The sequence below is a fragment of the Pseudorca crassidens genome, chromosome 20, assembly GCF_039906515.1.
Source record: "Pseudorca crassidens isolate mPseCra1 chromosome 20, mPseCra1.hap1, whole genome shotgun sequence".
NCBI lineage: Eukaryota > Metazoa > Chordata > Mammalia > Artiodactyla > Delphinidae > Pseudorca > Pseudorca crassidens.
In genome coordinates, this window is record NC_090315.1 from 49,317,971 (window position 1) to 49,337,831 (window position 19,861).

General features: G+C 44.8%; 1 protein-coding gene across 3 annotated transcripts in view; it reads right to left on the bottom strand.

Annotated features, from left to right (window-relative positions):
- Nucleotides 1-15,012, bottom strand: part of IL34 (interleukin 34) — a 58,886-nt gene extending 43,874 nt beyond the window's left edge. For all 3 annotated transcript variants that reach the window (XM_067721052.1, XM_067721051.1, XM_067721048.1), the window contains exon 1: nt 12,013-15,012. The gene's annotated coding sequence lies outside the window, so the exon portion shown is untranslated. The remainder of the gene's footprint in view (nt 1-12,012) is intronic.
- Between the last annotated feature and the right edge of the window lie 4,849 nt (nt 15,013-19,861).

Here is a 19,861-nt window from a genome sequence, read left to right on the forward strand (position 1 = left end):
TTTTACTGTGCACATATATTATCTACTTGAAATTAAAAACACACCACCAGACTTCCCTGGTGGTGCAGTGGTTGAGAATCTGCCTGCCAATGCAGGGGACACGGGTTCATGCCCTGGTCAGGGAGGATCCCACATGCCGCAGAGCAACTAAGCCCGTGCACCACAACTACTGAGCCTGCGCTCTAGAGCCTGCAAGCCACAACTACTGAGCCTGTGTGCTGCAACTACTGAAGTCCGTGCACCTAGAGCCTGTGCTCCACAACAAGAGAAGCCGCTGCAATAAGAATCCCACACACCGCAATGAAGAGTAGCCCCCGCTCACCACAACTAGAGAAAGCCTGCGTGCAGCAACAAAGACCCAACACAGCCAAAAGATTAAATAAAATAAATAAATAAAAACACAACACCACTTACATTAGCACCCCCAAAATGAAATACTTTGATATAAACCTAACAAAATATGTTGAAGATCTACATGATCAAAACTATAAAGCTGTGATGAAAGAAATCAAGGAAGACATAAATAAATCGAGATATTCCATGTTCATGGATAGGAAGACTCAATATTGTTAAGATGTTTGTCCTCCCTAACTTGAGCTATAGATTCAATGTCATCTCAATCAAAATCCCAGCAAGTTATTTTGTGGATATCTACAAACTGATTCTAAAGTTTATATGGAGAGGTAAAAGACCCAGAATGGCCAACACAATATTGAAGAACAAATTTGGAGGACACATACGACCTGACTTCAAGACTTATATAAAGCTACAGTAAACAAGACAGTGTGGTACTGGCAAAAGAATAGACAAATAGACCCATGGAACAGAATAGAGAGCCCAGAAGTAGACCCACATAAATATAAGTAACTAATCTCTGACAAAGGAGCAAAGACAATTCAATGGAGAAAGGATAGTCCTTTCAACAAATGGTACTGGAACGAGTGGACACCCACATACCAAAAAAAAAAAAAAAAAAGAACCTAGGCACAGACCTTATACCTTTTACAAAAATTAATTCAAAATGGATCTTAGACCTAAATGTAAAATGCAAAAGCATAAAACTTCTAGAATATAACATAGGAGAAAATCCAGGTAACCTTGGGTTTGGTAATGAGTTATTATGTACATTAAAAGCACGATCCATAAAAGGAAACATTGATAAGTTAGACTTTATTAAAATTTAAAACTTTTGCTCTGCAAAAGACACAGCTAAGAAGATGAAAATATTTATGAAAGACCTGATAAAGGACTTGTATCCAAAATATACAAAAAACTCTTCAAACTCAACAAGAAAAAACAAAAGAACCCAATTAAAAAGTGGGCAAGAAATCTGAACAGACACCTCACCAAAAAGATATACGGATGGCAAATAAGCATATGAAAGGTGCTCAACAACATATGTCACTAGGGAATTACATTTAAAACAACAATGAGATAGCACTATACACCTATTACTTTGTGGCTAAAATCCAAGAAACTTACACTACTAAATGCTGACAAGAAGTAGAGCAACAGGAACGCTCATTGATTGTTGGTGGAAATGCAAAATGGTACAGCCACTTTGGAAGACAGTTTGGTGGTTTCTTACAAGCTAAACATAGCCTTACCATATGTTATGTCCACATAAAAACCTGCACACATACGTTTATAGCAGCTTTATTAATAATCACCAAAAGCTGGAAGCAACCAAAATATCCCCTAATAAGTGAATAAACTATAGTACATCCATACAATGGGACATTATTAGGCACTGCAAAGAAATGAGCTATCGAGCCACAAAAAGATATGAAGGAAGTGGAAATGCATATTTCTAAGTATAAGAAACCAACCTGGAAAGGCTACATACTGTGTGATTCCAACTGTATGATATTTTGGAAAAGGCTAAACTACAGAGATGGCAGAAAGACTGGTGGTTGTCAGAGGATGCAGGGAGGGAGGGAGGAATAGGTATAACACAGAGGATTTGTAGGGCAGTGAAACTATTCTGACATTGTCACAATTTCATTATACATTTGTCAAAATCCATAAATGTACAACACCAAGAGTGAACCCTAATGTAGACTATGAACTTTAATAATGTTTTAATATACTAATAATAATGTATTAATATTTATTCATCAATTGTAACAAACTTACCACACTAATAACACATGTTAATAATAAGGGGCACTGTGTGACTGGGGTAGGGTGGCCATATGGACCTCTTTATACTTTCTCCTCAATCTTTCTGTAAATCTATTGATAAACTGTCCTAAAAAAACCCCCACTAATTATTTTTTAAAAGCTTAAAAATTATAAAATAAAAATTATGTAGTCAATGTTATGGGCTTTGCCAGCAGACAGCCCAGGGTTTAAGTCCCAGATTTTGAACCAGCCTCAGCTTCCTCCTCTGGGGTTAACAGTCACGCCTTATAGGCTTCCAGGTTCCAGAACTCCATTGCTGCAGCCTGACAGTCAAAAATTATGTTGCCTATGTGATTTCCACGGACAGGGAGAAGAGTGGTCTTCTCTTGGCTGGGAGGGGAACCAGGGCAAGTAGGACCAGGAGGCACCCTCTGCAGAGATGTCATCCAAGAAAGGTTTCCCAGCTGCAGGAAGACACTGGAAAGCACCTGGCCCCAGCCCAGCCTCTGCTGGGCCAGCTGGTCTGCTGGCCTCTGTGCAGAGCTGCTTCACTGGGGCCTGGGACAGACCCTCCAAAGAGACAAGCAGGAGGGCTACATAGCCTGAGACCCAGTGCAGTGGAGGTGGGAAGGGGCCTGCAGAGCAAGGCGGGCCACCCTGCTCTGGTGTACCCCTTCCACTATGGGACCGTGGGAAGCCCCTAATCACCTTCTTCATCCACAAAATAGCACTACCCAGGCCCACTCCCAGGGTGGCAGTGAGGGTACCAGGAGGGAGGAGGAGAGCAATCTTAGATGTACGACTTCTCCACTAAGCAGCAAGTGGCATTAATATTACTGCTATCGGATCAGCTACCAATGCAAAGCCTCCAAGGCAGCAATGGGGAGAAAGAAAGATCTGAGCTTCTGAACATGTGACTTAACCTCTCCAAGTCTCAGTTGCCTCATCTGTAATATGGGAAAATTGCAGTTCTTCACCTCCTGGGCTCTGTGTGAATTTGGTGAGATAGTGCCCGTGTAGAGCTTAGCACCCTACCTGGCACGGAGATGTATTTAAACGGTAGCTCCCTGCATCTTCATAAGGTGTGAATGGCATCCCCACTAACTGGGTCATTCTGGCTCAATCGCCGTCCCTGCCAGGGCTTCCTCTGTAATTCGAAAGACAGAGGAGGCCACCGTATTGCCACCATTAAGGACAGCATTTATTGACTTGCGGGTGCTAGCCTGGGAACTTGGACAAATTGAATCATGTGGACAAGGTCTTGGCACCCAGAGAGCTGGGCTGGAAAAAACTCAGTTGCAAAAAAGGCAGAATGAACTCAACAGCTATGGGAAAGACTTGGAGCCCTGAAGAGAGTTGTCAAGGAGGGTCCTGTTAAACAGAAGGGGGACATTGAGGGACAAGGAGCCTGGCTCCCAATAAGGCCAGTGTTGTCTGCAGTGTTATCCTTGAACCCTGAAGACCCAAGCAGGTGGGGTCTTGCACCGCAGAGAAACCCGTCAGAGTGAGGGGGGCACCGAGGACTCACAGGGGGAGGTGGCAGCTGCTAAATCCCTACCTGTGAGAGTGTCAGGACCCAGGAACTATCAGCCAGGGGCAGGGTGGCAGGGAGTAGGCAGCTTGCGGAGGCAGATTTGGAGACTTCCACCCAACAGAGAGGGCTAGCACCAGACCACCTGGTTTCAAATTCCAGCTCACTGCCTACTGGCTGACCTTGGGCAGGAGATTTAACCCCTGGGCCTCAGTTCCCAGGAGTAAAATGGGGATGACTGTAGCACCCACCATACAGGGTTGTGGTGAGGATCTGAGATCAAGCCGGTTTAGCATTTAACAGTGTGTACCCAGAATAAATGGCAGCAACTATTATTACTGTTGTTTAGGGGAAGGCTGGCAGCAAGCCTTCTCACCTGCCTGCCCCCTCCCTCTTACTTGGGTCCCACCTTTACACAGGCCTGTTACATATAACTTTGCCGACTGGATCACATTAGAGAGGCGCAGAGCCTAGGAAACCCTCTGACTCCACCCCTACTCCATGCAGGAGTCTCCTCTACATCTTGCCCAGCCTCTCCTCACATGCCTCCTCTAATGGGGAGCTCACCACTCCATGAGGCAGCCTGTTCCACATTTGGCCAGCTCTGGTCACAAGTCCTCTAGGCGGAGCTAAAATCTCCTCCCTGCAAACTGCCCCTTAGTGGAAGTGATTTTTTGCCAGGGACTTTCCGATGTCTGGAATCTACCCATCCCACAAATGCTGGGAACCCTCTGAGCAGGGCCTGTCATTCCTCCAGGAAGTCTCCCCTGATGAGAGACTTCAACCCCATCCTGAGCATCTCATACAGAATGGCGCAACTGCTCCCCACAGGGATACACAAATCTCCTCCAATGCCTGGGTCCATGAGGCAAAAAAGTCTTGGATGTTCCCAGATCTGACATTAATAATAATTCACATTCACTTGTCTCACTCAACTCTTACAAAACCCCTGTGAGGCATATACTACTTTCTCCCCCAAGTTTTAAAATTGTACTGATATACATATAACATAAAATCTTAACCATTTCTAAGTGTACATGTCAGTGGTATTAAGTACATTTACATTGTTGCAACCATCACCACCATCTATCTCCAGAAATATTTTCATCTTGCGAAATTGAAACTCTAAATCCATTGAACAATAACTACCCCCGGCTCCCAGCAACCACCATTCTACTTTCCATTTCTACAATCTGACTACTCTTAGGTACCATACATAAGTGGGATCATACAGAATTTGTCTTTCTGTGTCTGGCTTATTTTGCCTAGCATAACGTCCTCAAGATTCATCCGTCATAGCATGCATCGGAATTTCCTTCCTAAGTCTGAATAATATTCCAGAGTGTGTGTGTGTGTGTGTGTGTGTGTGTGTGTGTGTGTATACATACACATATACATATTGTTTATCCATTCATCTGTCACTGGACACTTTAGTTGCTTCTACCCTTCTGCCTATTGCAAATAATGCTGCTACAAACATGGGTGTACTAATATCTCTTTGAGACCCCACTTTTAATTCTTTTGGGTGTACACCCAGAAGTGGGACTGCTGGGTCATATGGTAGTTCTAGTTTTAATTTTTTTAGGAATTGCCAAACTGTTTTCCACAGTATCATGGAAATGGATTGTACCATTTTACAGTCCCACCAACAGTGCACAAGAATTCCAATTTCTCAATATCCCAGCCAATGCTTGTTATTTTGTTTTCTTTCTACATAACAGCCATCCTAATAGGTATGAGAGGGTACAGGGAGAGCCTATGCTTACTCCTATTTTACAGCTGAGGAAAGTGAGACTGGAGAGGTGCCCTGACTTGCCCAAGGTCTCACAGGCAGCATGTGGCAGAGCTTGGATTCAAGTTCAGGCTGTCTAAGCCTGTCCAGTGCTCTCAACAGCTCCCATCCCTGCAAATCCCTGCAGTCCAACTGATCAGTGACCACTCTGGAGCCTCCAACATCCTCTGAGCTCCATCCAGGGAGCCCTGGCCAGGGAGGAGGTGTTGACCTTGGACATACCCCAACCCTGCCCCAGAGTGCTAAACTAACCCCAGCCCCTGGATCGTTTCAGCAAAGGCCTTACCCTGCATGGCCTGCAGAGATGACAGCCTGGAGGCATCCTCTAGTTGGTCCCCTGCTCTCAGGGCAGGAGAGGGGAAGGGGCCGGGGGCTCGCTCCACAGCTGCCTGACGGGCTGGTAGCTGCTTGGATTATCTTGCACGAAAGCAGGGACAGCCCTGGCAGCGCAGGGCAGCCCGCAGACTCTTGAATCCGGTGAGACCGGGGCTCTGCAGAGGCTGGAGCGCAGGGTAGGGCCTCTCGGGATACGAGGCAGGGCACACGAGGTGACAGCAACCTATGCAGGGTCGGGCGTGTCCTCTGCACTGCCTCATCACGCCTGAGTGACTGTGGGAAGCTAGCAGTCCTCCCTGCACCTCAGTTTCTTCATCTGTAAACCGGGGGAGACTAAGTCAAACCTACCAGGGAGCTGTGGACATTAAATGAGCACCAGACACACACTGCCTGGCTGAAGAGTGGGCACCGACAGTGCTGGCCACCACTGCCTCCTCCCAGGCCCATGTGATCCTCCACCTACCCCACACTTGTCCCACCTCTATCCCACACTGCTCTGCCCCTCACCATTGGTGGGCTGGCAGAGCCTTGAGATTAAGTGTCCAGTCCCCCAGGTGACTGTGAGGACTAATACATTTGAATGTGTTAGTTCTGGCCTGATTCCTAGAAAGACAAATAAACACCATAACAGTAATTCCTTCAGGTAAACAAAGACATGGTGACAACGATGTTTGTGAATGCATTATTTCTAACAGTGATAACTTGGTAGCACCTGAACTTCTTCCATAGGAACTAGCTGAATTACCATCCGACCATGCAATGGGATAATACGTGGCCACTATAAACAATGATGGAGGGCTTCCCCAGTGGCGCAGTGGTTGAGAATCCGCCTGCCAATGCAGGGGACACGGGTTCGATCCCTGGCCCGGGAAGATCCCACATGCCGCGGAGCAGCTAAGCTCGTGTGCCATAACTACTGAGCCTGTGCTCTAGAGCCCGTGAGCCACAACTACTGAGCCCGCCTGCCGCAACTACTGAAGCCCACGCGCCTAGAGCCCGTGCTCCACAATGAGGGAAGCCACTGCAATAAGCAGCCCACGCACTGCAATGAAGAGTGGCCCCCGCTCGCCGCAACTAGAGAAAGCCCGCATGCAGCAACGAAGACCCAACACAGCCATAAATAAATAAATAAATAAATAAATAAATAAAATTAAAAAGAAAAGAATCTGCCTGCCAATGCAGGAGACATGGGTTCGAGCTCTGGTCCAGGAAGATCCCACATGCCGCGGAGCAACTAAGCCCATGCGCCACAACTACTGAGCCTGCACTCTAGAGCCTGCAAGCCACAACTACTGCGCCCACGTGCCACAACTACTGAAGCCCATGCACCTCGAGCCCATGCTCCACAACAAAGAGAAGCCACCGCAATGGGAAGCCCGCACACCCCAATGAAGAGTAGCCCCCACTTGCCACAACTAGAGAAAGCCCACGTGCAGCAACAAAGACCCAACACAGCCAAAAAAATAAAATAAATTAAAAAATAGTAAAAAAAAAAAAAAAAAAGTATAGTATGATCCCATAGGACATAGAGCTGTGTGCGTGTATACTTACAGACCCCTGCTCCTCCAAGTATGGTTTCCTGATCAATAGCAGTAGAATCACTTAAGAGCTTGTGGAGTCTTGGGCCCACCCCAGGCCTTTGTAATGAGAATTTAACAAAATCCTCAGGTGATTCATGTGCAGGTTACAGTTTGAGGAGTGATGAAGTAAGGCACTGTCTGGAGAGTTGCCCAGTAAAATATTATTAGGGAATGGTTCCCTTTGGGGAGTGGGATTGAGATTTTCTCTTCTTCTTGTGCTTTTCTGAATTGTTGGTATTTTTTATAATAAGCACATATCATAAAAACAATAAAGCTATTAAATGCTTACACAGGCTTAAGATCCAAAACTATAAAACTCCTACAAGAAAACAAACATAAAAAGCTTCATGACATTGGATTTGCAATGACTGCATAGATATGATATCAAAAGCACAGGCAACAAAAGCAAAAATAGACAAATGGCACTACATCAAAACTGAAAACTTTTGTGCATTAAAGGACACAGCAACACAGTGAAAAGGCAACCTATGGAATGGAAGAAAGTATTTGCAAATATGATATGGAGTTAATATCCAGAATATATAATGAACTCCTACAACTCACAACAAAAAAATCAAATAAGCTGATTAAAAAATGGCAAAGGACTTGAGTAGATATTTTTTCAAAGACATACAAATGGTCAACAGCTAAATGAAAAGATGCTCACCATCACTAATCTCCAGAAAAACACAAATAAAAACCACAGTGAGATATCACCTCACACCCATTAAGATGACCACTACCAAAAACCCAGATAATAAAAAGTGTTGGCGATGATATGGAGACACTGGAACACTTGTGCACTTGTGGTAGGATTGTAAAATGCTGCAAGTGCCATGAAAAATAGTATGGAGGTTCCTAAAAGTTAAAAACAGAATTACCATACGATCCAGCAATTCCATTTCCAGGTATATACCTCAAAGAATTGAAAGCAGGGTCTTAAAGAGATATTTGTATACCCATGTTCATAGCAGCACTAGTCACAACAGCTAAAACATGGAACAACCCTAGTGTCCATTGACAGATAAATGGATAAACAAAACGTGGTATATATACAAGGGAATATTATTCAGCCTTAAAAAGGAAATTCTGATGCATGCTACAACACAGGTAAGCCTTGAGGACATTATGCTAAGCGAAATAAGCCAGATACAGAAAGACAAATACTCTATGATTCCATTTATGTGAGGTACCTAAGACTAGTCAAATTCATAGAAACAGAAAGTAGAACGGTGGTTGCCAGGGACTGCCTGGAGGGAGAAAGGGGGAGTTTTTGTTTAATGGGCAGAGTTTCAGTTTTACAGTATGAAAAAGTTGTGGAGATCTGTTTTGTAACCATGTAAATGTACTTTAATACCTTTGAACTATACACTAAAAAATGATTAAGATGGTTTAAAAGTGCATATGAAGAGATGTTAATGATTTGAGAAAGTAGGAAGACAAAGAAGCAGGGAAGTTCTAGCTCTTGGGAAAGAGGGAAAGGCAGATGTGGCAGCTGGGAAGGGAAGATTGAGGAGACCTGTGGGTGACAGATAAAGTCAGAAGTGGGAGCTTGGATGTGGTAAGAGTCCTGGGCCAGAATGTGGACATTCTCATGCTACGACAGATAACAGGCACCCAGAAAGCTTGAAGAGCAGGGCCTGACCTTTCTGAATAGCTGCCCACGTGGCAAGTCCACATCTCTTTGGCCTTTCAAATTCTTCACCTTGACCTCAACGTTGCTAACTGTAGCCACATCCCCACTCATCCACCTCTTCGTCACCTGAGATCGACCCAAGGGGAAAGTTCTGGCTGGTTCTCCAGGCGTTGGCTATTGACCCCTTCCTGGCTGAGATGCACAGACAGAACACTCCCAGCAGCCCCTGGGAAGTTTGGGAGGTACGTTCCCAGGATGTCCACAGCCCTGTTCCAGGGCACACCATCCCCCAGCTGTGGAACAGGGCCCTCAGGCAAGCGTGCAGGAGAGTCGGAGCCCAGAAGCCCCCTGGGATTGTCACAGGGCTAGAGGCCACAGTTCTCGGACTTCCATGGAGCCTCTCAGGTTCAAGGGGTCAGTCCACTTCAGACAAGATGCCTCTTCCTCCCAAGGCCAAGGCTGGGTCATGGACAGCCACCATGGACAGTGTTGCAGGGGTGGGGGGATAGGATGAATGCAGTCTCCAGAGACATTTTGCAGACCTCCAAAAGGCAAGAGCTGTAAGAAACCTGACTGCCCTGAACTCTCAGCTGAGGCAGGAGAGGAGACCCTGGGTCTGATCATAGAAGATCTGGGACCAGAACCCCAGAACCCTGGGCCCCAACTTGCAGGCCAGGCTTCCCCAGGCCAAGTCTGTCTTGAGAATCCCACTCTCTGCAATGATTTATCTTGGGTACCATCAAAGCCCCTGAAATGGGGTGGAAGGCTGGGGGCATTCCAGGCCTCGAACATCATCCTCTACCCCCAAAGCTGCCAGAACAGGCATCCCCAAAGCCACTTAAATCCCTATATACTTGAGACGAAGTCCAAATTCTCACCTGACTTTCAGGGTTCTTCAGAATTTGGTCCCCACCACTTCCTCTAATCTCCCTTTGCAGCCCTCCTGAACTTCCCACCCTTTCCCAAATGCCATTGGGCTTTAGCACTTGCTACTCTCGCTTCCCCCCCATCTCTGCCTAACAGATTGTTCTTCCTTCTTAAGGAGGGGGCTGTCCTGAAGTGCCCAGGCAGCTGCAGTCAGTCTCCTCTGTCCCTTGGGATGGGCTGTACACCTGTACCAAGAGCAGGGAGCCTGTGTTATATATTGGGTTGGCAAAGTTCGTATGGAAAAACCCGAACAAACTTTTTGGCCAACCCAATATCTCTCCCTAGCTTCCAGCACCATGACCAGCCAGCCCGATAAATGTTTATTGACTGAGGCAATGAACATGAGTTTTCTGCCTGTCTTTTGTGGCTAATTCTGGTACTTTCTCAAAGGCTCTGGAACATGGCCTTGACCTTCCACAGTAATGGGCCCGTAAGTGCCAGCTGCTTTACCTATATTATCTCATGTAATTCTATGGCACAGGTATTAACATTCCCATTTTACTGCTGGGAATTTGTGCAGCCAGGTTAGAACCCAGCCTATGCGTACTCCATTGTGCCTCCATGTGGCCTCCCAGCAAACTACCAGAGTGGGGAACAAAAGGTGTGTCCACAGACTTCCAAGGAATTCTCCACTCTGTCCAGTGATCCCTTAAACCTGCCCTTTGAGGAAGGTGGCTAAGAGATGGGACGGGTGGCATCCAGATCTGATGGCAGGTGGCTGAGTCTGGGGGACCTTTGGAAAGAGGCTGATCTAAACTGCAAGTTCCCTGATGCCCAGTTCTCCAGCCTTAGCACAGACAGGGGTCCAAGTTAAAAAAAAAAAAAAAAAAAAGAAACAAATAACCTCTAACAGGTGGCTGAATTAGAAGAGGGGAAGGGGTCAAAAAAGGCACTTGAGATGACTCTCAACTCTACCCAGCTTCTAAAATCGCCCAGAGAAAGCCCCAGGTTCGAAAGTGTCTTCCAGGGGTGCTTATTAAGCACCAATGTTGTTTTACAAATACTATCTCTGCCTTTCCTGTACCCCTAAGGAGTTTTATAATCTGTATTTTACATGTGAACTAATTGAAGTCATTAGGTGAGAGTTCAAGGTCAGGCAGCTACGCATACAAACCCAGGCTAGCCTGCCTTCAAAGGCCAAGTCTCAACCACTGCGCTAGACTGCCTCCATCCCACTTCCTGAAAAATCCAGAGAATACAAGTTACCCACCCACTCCCTCATGCCATCATGGTCCTGAAAAGTATTATGAGTGAGCTCATAATACCATGTGTAACATGAGCTGAGCTACATAAATGTTCTTGGGTTTACCTCAAGTATTTATTCTGGATGGAGAATAAAATCCAAGGAGAGATTAAAAAAAGAAATCTAAAAGACAAAGTTATTTCCACAGAGTTGTCCGTAAAAGTCAAATTATTAATTGCAAAACACCTGGAAGCAATCTAATTTCACAATTTAGGGACAAAGGCTGCATATCCTGGAATGGGCTTGTTAACGTGGCAGATACCACATGGACTTTAAAAATCACAGTTAGTTGGTTTATGTGCATTTATTAGGATAAATGCAAAGTGTAAAAGCAGAACACTTCATTTTAATTTCAGAATACCAACTGAATGAGGAAGGCTCATGTATGCCATTCTATTTTTTCCTTTCCATTAAAGAATTTTAAATAAATTTTTGATAGGTAATTCATGTACATAATTCGTGCACATAGTACATTAAGGTCTAAGGAACTAAAGCAATATCCAGTGGAAGAGCCCCCAGTAACCCATGACAGCCATTTAAGAAAGTGGGTTTGTTGAATTACAAAACTCAGAAGGGAACGCAGAGAGAAGCAACTTGCTTTATGGTTATTTGGATTTTTTTTCCTACAAGGCTGATGAAAGCAAAGGTTTAAAAAAGAAACCCAGAGCAGAGAATTCACACCACTTTTCTGACACATATTTAAGAGCTTCTTACTGGGACTGTGTTTTTCAAGTCTAGCTCAAATCCCTCTTGCTGTGATCTGTGAAGGAAGGAAGCAGCTAAGTTGGGGTGGTCAAGTCAGGCAAAGAAAACCATGTGAGAGAAAATCGACCCCTTTCTTACCTGTTCACATACCAGGATGCAGTTTTCTAGGGCTTGGAACAGGTACCTAGGAGCTGGGGGCAGTGGGTGCCAGGTGGGAAAAGCTGTGGCTTCCCCCAGCCCACAATCCAGGCTTCCCGACTGATGGGAAGGGCGGGGAAAGCAGGCCACCGCAACTGACTCAGAAACTGGAGCCAGCAAGGGCGGGGCAGGGCCACGTGGCCCCAGCCTGCCTTGGAGAATGGAGTAGGAGGGGGCCACAAACCCAGACGATCAGACCGGAACTCTTCTGACCAAGTGCGCCTGACAAGTTAACGGTGGCAAGTTAATGGTGGGAGTCCGCAGAACCAAGTCTTGGCTCCCAGGCAGGCTAGGTCGTTTTAAGGAGCTACCCCAGCTCCTCTCCAGAACACGTTTACTCTAACAAAAACCCTTCTACAAAACTTAATAAAACTGGGTGATGTGGTAGTGACTGGGGTACATGTGTACATAGGGGGACAAACATTAGATGGAGAAAAGGCCTTTGATAAATATCATCAGTGTTGAGGACCAGTCAATTACCCAGTCTACAGATGGAGACATGAGCCCAGAGAGATGAAGTATCTAACCCAAGATCACACAGCCAGAGGGCTTCCCTCCTTACATGACTTGGCCTGTCCTGGTGTAATATGTGATCTGGCACAGCACTTGTGGGAGTTCCTGATGACATGAAAGAGAGATCCTTTGCTCAACCCGATCTCCAAGGACAAGGGACACTCTCACTTTGCCTGCGTCAGAGAGCTGAGAATGGTTCTGCTAGCACAGTTCTGTGGGAACTTAAGGGGGAGCTCCATCTCTAACAAGCTCCCTGATGTACTTAGACTATATTTGGAATATTTAGGGGTGGGCCAATTCCCCAAGGGACCCTTTTTTTTTTTTTTCAGCTGCACTGCATGGCTTGCAGGATCTTAGTTCCCTGACCAGGGACTGAACCCGGGCCACGACAGTGAAAGCGCCGAGTCCTAACCAGTGGACAGCCAGGCAATCCCCTCAAGGAATCCTTTAGTTCCCCCACCAGCAGACAAATAGAGAGCAAGGGACAGGGGAAGGGGCTGTGCTCAAAGCATCAAACTACCCAAGATAGTTTGCATGTTTCCCTGAAAGTAAGCACAGAATCCTTTACTAAGGAGTCCCTTATTAACATCTAGGATTCCACAGCACCTGGTTTGGGAAATGCTGGCCTAGAAGATGTTAGCATATCTTATTCTGAATGTCAATGCCTGGCAAAAGTAGTTGTTCAAGAAGTTTCCCGAGAAATGGTTTCTCAGTTGGACTGACAAAACCAGATTCCTGGTTTGGCCAGCAGGACAATAATGCCCACACTGGAATGTACTATGGCTAATTTCCCACCCCTGTGCCCAAGGCCGTGACTACACCGGCCACACCGTCAGCAAGGCCTTGCTGTATTTCTACCAAGCTGATTCATAGTAGTCAAGCAGCCCATGGGAGGGCAAGTGGGGTGGAGGTGATGCGGGTACAGCCACAGCATATCACTGGGGTCTCACAGAAGTCTGAACAAACTCCACTGTGCCCTCTTGGCTTAGAATGATGCCCCTTTCTTTCAAAGCATCGCATACAGGGCTGCAATTCGAGATGGAAGTGGCTCCAGTTCTCCCAGCGCTTTTGGATCCAAGTTCTGTGGCCACACCTCCTCAGACACCCTGGAAGCTCAGTGGAAAGCACTTTGCTGTTACTACATCCCCTAGTAACAAGAGGTTGGTCTTATTCTCCCATTTTACAGAAAGGAAGCTGAGACCAAGCTTAGAGACTGGTGAACACAGGTCATGTGACTTCATATCCAGTGTTCTATGGACTTCACTCCTACTTGGCATTTGGCAGATGGGATCTTGTTTCTGATTGCTTTATGTGAAGTCGCCTTTCTCCAGTTGCAGCATCAGCTCCTTAAATGCAAGAGATTCCTCAGTGTGCCCTGTTAACAGCACTAGACCCCCTAATGACTCACAGTAAATGCTAATACTTTTCACCATCACATGTCACACTAGCTTATACACATTTACTCATGACCCCAAATTATTAACTTGTAAAAACTCTCCTCAAATGGCCTAATCAAAAGCAACTCTCATTCCCTGAGATTTTGCTTGCAGTTAGAAAAGGGTAAATTCTGCCGGGTGGGCCTGTGGGATAAAAATCTGAGGACCAGACTCTAATAGACAGAGGCGGGGAACTGGGGTGGGTTTGCCTCTGGGATTACAGCCAAGCCTGACTGGGTGCTGACAGAGCTGCTGGAGTTAGAGGGTGAGCTGGGGCTGACAGGGGCCTTTAGCTACATCCAGTTGAGTCTCCCATCCTTGTGTCTCCTATAAACTTGGTGTTTTCTTTTGCTTCATTTTAAACAAGAGGCAATGTTCCCTCATTCTCCTGGAAACCACCTAGTGATTTCCATGTCTGATTATTATTACCAGATTGTGAAATATACAGATGCCCAGACACCCCCAGCAGAGTAATCTGGAGAACAGAAAAGCCACTGCAACAGATTTCCTAGCTTCCTGACCAAAAATCTTTGGCTGTCTACTCTCCACCTCCTCATTTTTCATACTTGGGACCTTCTGATTTTTCCCAGAAATCCCAAGGCTGTGCCTGTTTTATCTGAGAAAACTAGAGACATGGGCCTTAGGATCCTGTGAAATTTGTCACCAGGCTCTCTGGCAGACTCAACGTCACCACCAGACTCAGAGGGACAGAAACAGCATGCCAAGTTACAAAAACTCCTGGGTGTAGAGCAGATATTCAAGGAGGTAACACACAGTAGGTGCTCAGTAAATATTGGTGGAATAAATGAATGTAGCACCATCTTCTAGTGTATTAGGCATATCTCTTGATGTTGACTTTCAAAGCTTCTATAGAAAAGCTCTTGGTGATGCTAATGCAGAGCGGTGAAGGGGATTCTCTTGAGTGCTGTGTAGTCTGTATCTACTGATTTCAGTTCACTCAAACTTCATACAAGGCCCACACAGTGGGTTATCAGATCCCCAAATATAAATCAGCCACTGACCACAGAGGTGTTTCTTCCCTACCCATACACCCCAGACATCGTCACCCATGTACCCCAGTCATCTGTATCCCTACATTGTTATTTTTTTGGACAAGGTTTGACTTCAGCACCAGAGATCTGGATACAGCCCTTGAATATATTTTAAGGGTGCAATAAACTTAAAATATTCACATACAATATTCCATATTCAAATGAGCAAGTGGATGATTCACACAAACACATGGCATTTCTATTTTGAATAGAAACAGAATTTAGGAATTAAAAAAAAAAAAACTGAAAGCCAGGTTGATTCATTTGAACAATTCTCCCAACATTTCTGGCTTCCCACTAATAACCTCAAGAGAGGCTGCAGTCATGGGAGCAGCATGGATTCTGGAGACCAGAGCTCTCCCCATGAGGTAAGTGAACCCCAAGAGTCTTTCCCAGCCCCAGCAGCTGTCTTGCTAGCATTAAAAAAAACAAAAGCCAACATTCCATCCACAGTCCAACTTGAACCCCCCTCCCCCAAAGGAATGCTATTCATAGCAAAAGATCTTCCAAATGAAACAACATCTGTGGAAACTCCACTCGTGAGGTCAGGGAAAAGTTGAGGCAGCTAAAAACTTTTCAGTACTTTTTTAGACCCAAATTGCAGAGATTTAACAGCAGCAGAATGGGAGCAATCCTAATAACCAAGAGCAAATGCCTTGGTGGGGTGGCCTTCCTTCTCAGTTCTACGGCAGCCTCTAATGTGTTTTGCAAAACAGGACAGAGTTCTCCATTTACCTGGTTGCACAACTAAACCAAAGGAGTTGACGTGGTCCCCTTAACACTTATACAGATGGGATTTGTAATTTAGCTGTATCCAATCACTAAATTTTATTAAACACTTTCTGTAGGTCCTACAGCAACAACTATGAACTAGACAAAACTGGTCTCAACATATTCAAGCCTAATTCCTTGTGCCTGTGCTCCTAAAATTCCACTTGTCAGCGCCCTGTTTTGCAGAGAACAAGCAAACCCACTGATATGCGAGAAAGCTCAATGGTGAAAATTCCTGGATACACCTAAAACACAAAACACAAGCAACAAAATAAAAAATAAACAAGTGGGACTACATTAGACTAAAGTCACACAGCAAAAGAAACAAAGTAAAAAAGACAATCTATGGAATGGAAAAAATTATTTGCAAACCATATATCTGATAAAGGGTTAATATCCAACAATATAAAGAACTCAGACAACTCGAAAGCAAAACACAAAAAATCCAATTAAAAAATGGGGCAAAGGACCTGAACAGGCACTTTTCCAAAGAAGATATATGAATGGCCAACAGGTACATGAAAAGATGCTCAACAAAACTAGTCATTAGGGAAATGCAAATCAAACTACAGCTAAGTCCTCTGTCCTTCAGGTGAGCTAAATCACCTCACCCCTGTTAGAATGGGCATCACCAAGAAAACGAGAGATAAATGCTGGTGAGGATGTGGGGAAAAGGGAACCCTTGTGCAGTGTTGGTGGGATTGTAAACTGGTACAGCCACTACAGAAAAGAATATGGACAACCCTCAGAAACGTAAAAACAGAACTACCTCATGACAGAGCAATTCCACTTCTGAGAATGTAGCCAAAGGAAATGAAAACACTAACTCAAAGAAACGTGTGTACTCCCATGTTCATAGCAGCATTATTTACAATAGCTAAGTTATGGAAACAACCTAAGTGTTCATCAACAGATGAATGGATAAAGAAAATGTGTGTGTGTGTGTGTGTGTGTGTGTGCGCGCGCAGGACGGGATAAATCTTGAGAGCATTATGCTAAGTGAAATAAGCCTGACAGAAGAAGACAAGTTATTGTATAACGTCACTTATATACAGAATCTAAAAAAACAAAACCAAAAAAGGAAACTCACAGAAAAAGAGATCAGATTTGTGAGGGAAGGGGTGGGGAGCAGAATGGGGGGACAGGACATCAGAGCAAAGTGGTCAAGATATAAACTTCTAGTCATAAGATAAATGAGTACTAGGAATGCACTGTACATGATGACTAGAGTTAACACTGCTGTATGATATATATGAAAGTTGGTAAGAGAATATCCTAAGAGTTCTCTTCACAAGAAAAGTTTTTCTTTTTTTGCTTTTTCTTTTTATTGTATTTGAGATGATGGAGTTAATTAAACTATACATGTCAAACCATTATGACATATACCTTAAATAGATACAATGATGTATGTCAATTACATCTCAATAAAACTGGAGAAAAGAAAACCTTTCCAGCTGTGAGAATTCAGAGAAATCAAATCCAGAGAAGCCCCCTCAGTTATGGAGCTGAAATGCTGTCTGTATATCCTTCAAAACTTGTATCTCATCCAGCACCCATTTGGCCACAACAGAGAACATGACAAAGTCAACAGACACATCAAAAGTAAAGCAATGTAAGGGGAAAAGAGAACATCACTGTGATGTGTGAGGGGTGGGAAGGGAAGGAGATCTGCATCCATGGTGACTCCTAAAGGAAAATGGAAGACTTCACTGTGCTGATCCAAGCCCCACATATTAAGGGCTGGGGTTTGGATCAATAAGAACCTACAACATGCTGGGCTGACTGCTGGGTGTTTTAGGTATATGCTCTCATTTTATTGTGACATCAATCCTGTTTATCTCCATGTTATGCACGAGAAGCCAACTGGCCTGACCAAAATCGTGGATCTAATCAGGGGCAGAGACTTGACTGAACTCAGGCCTGTGAGTTCATGTCTAGACTTATTTACAAATTCCATTCCAGATTTAAGGGGGAGACTCCTAGGAATCTGTATTTTTTATTGAGTGGCCTAAGGGATGATTTTCATGATGAGGAAAATTTGGGGAAAAAAATAAAACAAACATACAAACACAATTTGTACTCCCAAGAGATACAGGGTCACTGACTTGTTGATGAATGTTGGGATTCTGAGGAACTAAGATGCTGTTTTAAGTCAGGTTGGGCTACATACTTAGGGACTTCTGTGCAGCGTATATTACACCTCTCCTTTCACTTTCTACAGTTGGGGGAGCCAAGGCTCAGAAGTTTTAATGGCTTGCCCAAATTCACTCAGCTGTTATTTGGCCCAACCAGATCAGACACGTTGCCTGATTCTAGTTCTCTTTCTACTATAAACATATTTGGCTGATTATTTCACATGTATAAGCCTCCTCTCCCCTACTAGAATGTCAAGTTCAGCTGAGCGAGCCTTGAGAATTTCTCACTGTGCTTAGCACGATGCTCAGAATATAAGCTCATGATTTGCTGTCCTCTATCAGATAACATTTTCCAATACACACCCATATTTCTCTGACAATTCCACTGAGTTTGTTATCATTTTCCCCAGGAATGGAAGAGAATCTTGTAATACACTGGAAGCACAAGATGATGATCCAATGTGAAATTCACCCTTGCCTGGCCTACCAGTAGCTCTCTAGTGGAGCAATAATCAGATGACCACACATTCCCAGTTATGGTGTAAGATCTAAAATTAAGGTCCAGTATCTCATGCTATAAAATCAGAAGGGCTTCAAGTGGCCTAATCGCCAAACCTTCCCTCCCCACTCTGTTCTCATGAATGAGGTTCCCTGGCTAAACAATCCTCTGTACCAAAGGACCAGGCACAGGTCCTGCCCACCTCTGGGGAGGTTTCAGCTCCTTGCCAGTCTGTGGGTTTATTCAAACAAGCCAATCACAACTTCCCACAAGAACAAGAGAAGTTCCACCCTCTTGATATTACAAAGCCTGCCTCCCAAAGCCCCTAGTTGTTTACTGGGTTCCTGAATGCAACCCCCATGTTGTCTAGCATGGATCGCATGCAGTATCCCTGAGTGACGTGGTGTCTTCCTCCCCTGGGTTGGACAATAAACTGCTGTCTACATAATAAAAACAAAAAAAGGGTGGCAATTCCTGATTCTATACAGAGATCAAGTTTTCCGTTCTTACATAACCCCCCTACTACTGTAGGAAGAAGTATTTCAGGAGAGAGCCTAGGAACAAGGAGCCACTGCTCAAATATCTATGCTGAGTTTCTCATACTACCGCACATCAACATCATACAATCAATCTGACAGGCTAAATGGAACAAGTGGGCGGGGGGCACAGCAAAAATGAGCCCTGGAATCAAACTATGCAAATGTAATTCAAAAGTACTGTCTACTATGTATACCCATGAACTGAGAAAATGAAGTGTCATTTAGGGATTCAATTCCTGGCAAAACTCAGGTCTCTACTGACTGATCCAAAACCAAGCTGTGATTAAAGAGATACACAGTTCCAGGGATAGCATCAGGAACCCTCTCTGCACTTGGAATGTGGGCTGTTAGAGGTCAAAGATTATATCTAACCACCTCCATTCCTGACTCTAACCCAGTGCCTGCCAGAGAATCTGTTCAATGGAAGTGCTGAGCACACAAACAAAAAAGGGTTTTACTCTGTGAAGTACTCAGAAAACAAATGACTCAGGCCTCTCCATGTTCAATGAAGCTGACGGATTACCTGGAACATTAAGGCTTCCCATACAGTTTGACGTGGGAAGGCTGAATTCTCAAGTGTGAATTGGAACATTTGACACTGGGTCACTTCCAGCTGCTGCCTCCACATACTCCAAAGGCCCTCCAGAGCCCACCTAAGATGTCTGTTGAAGACAGGCCTCCCCGCCCCCGACCCCATTACCCATGTGCCTTTAAAAAGGGACCACATGTACTGACTTTATTCCCAAGGGCAGGTTCTTCTGTACTTACTGATCCTTCCTAGTAGACAGATGGCAAATGATCATTTCAGGAGCTGTGGAAGTAAAAGGAGCATCTATTAAGAGAC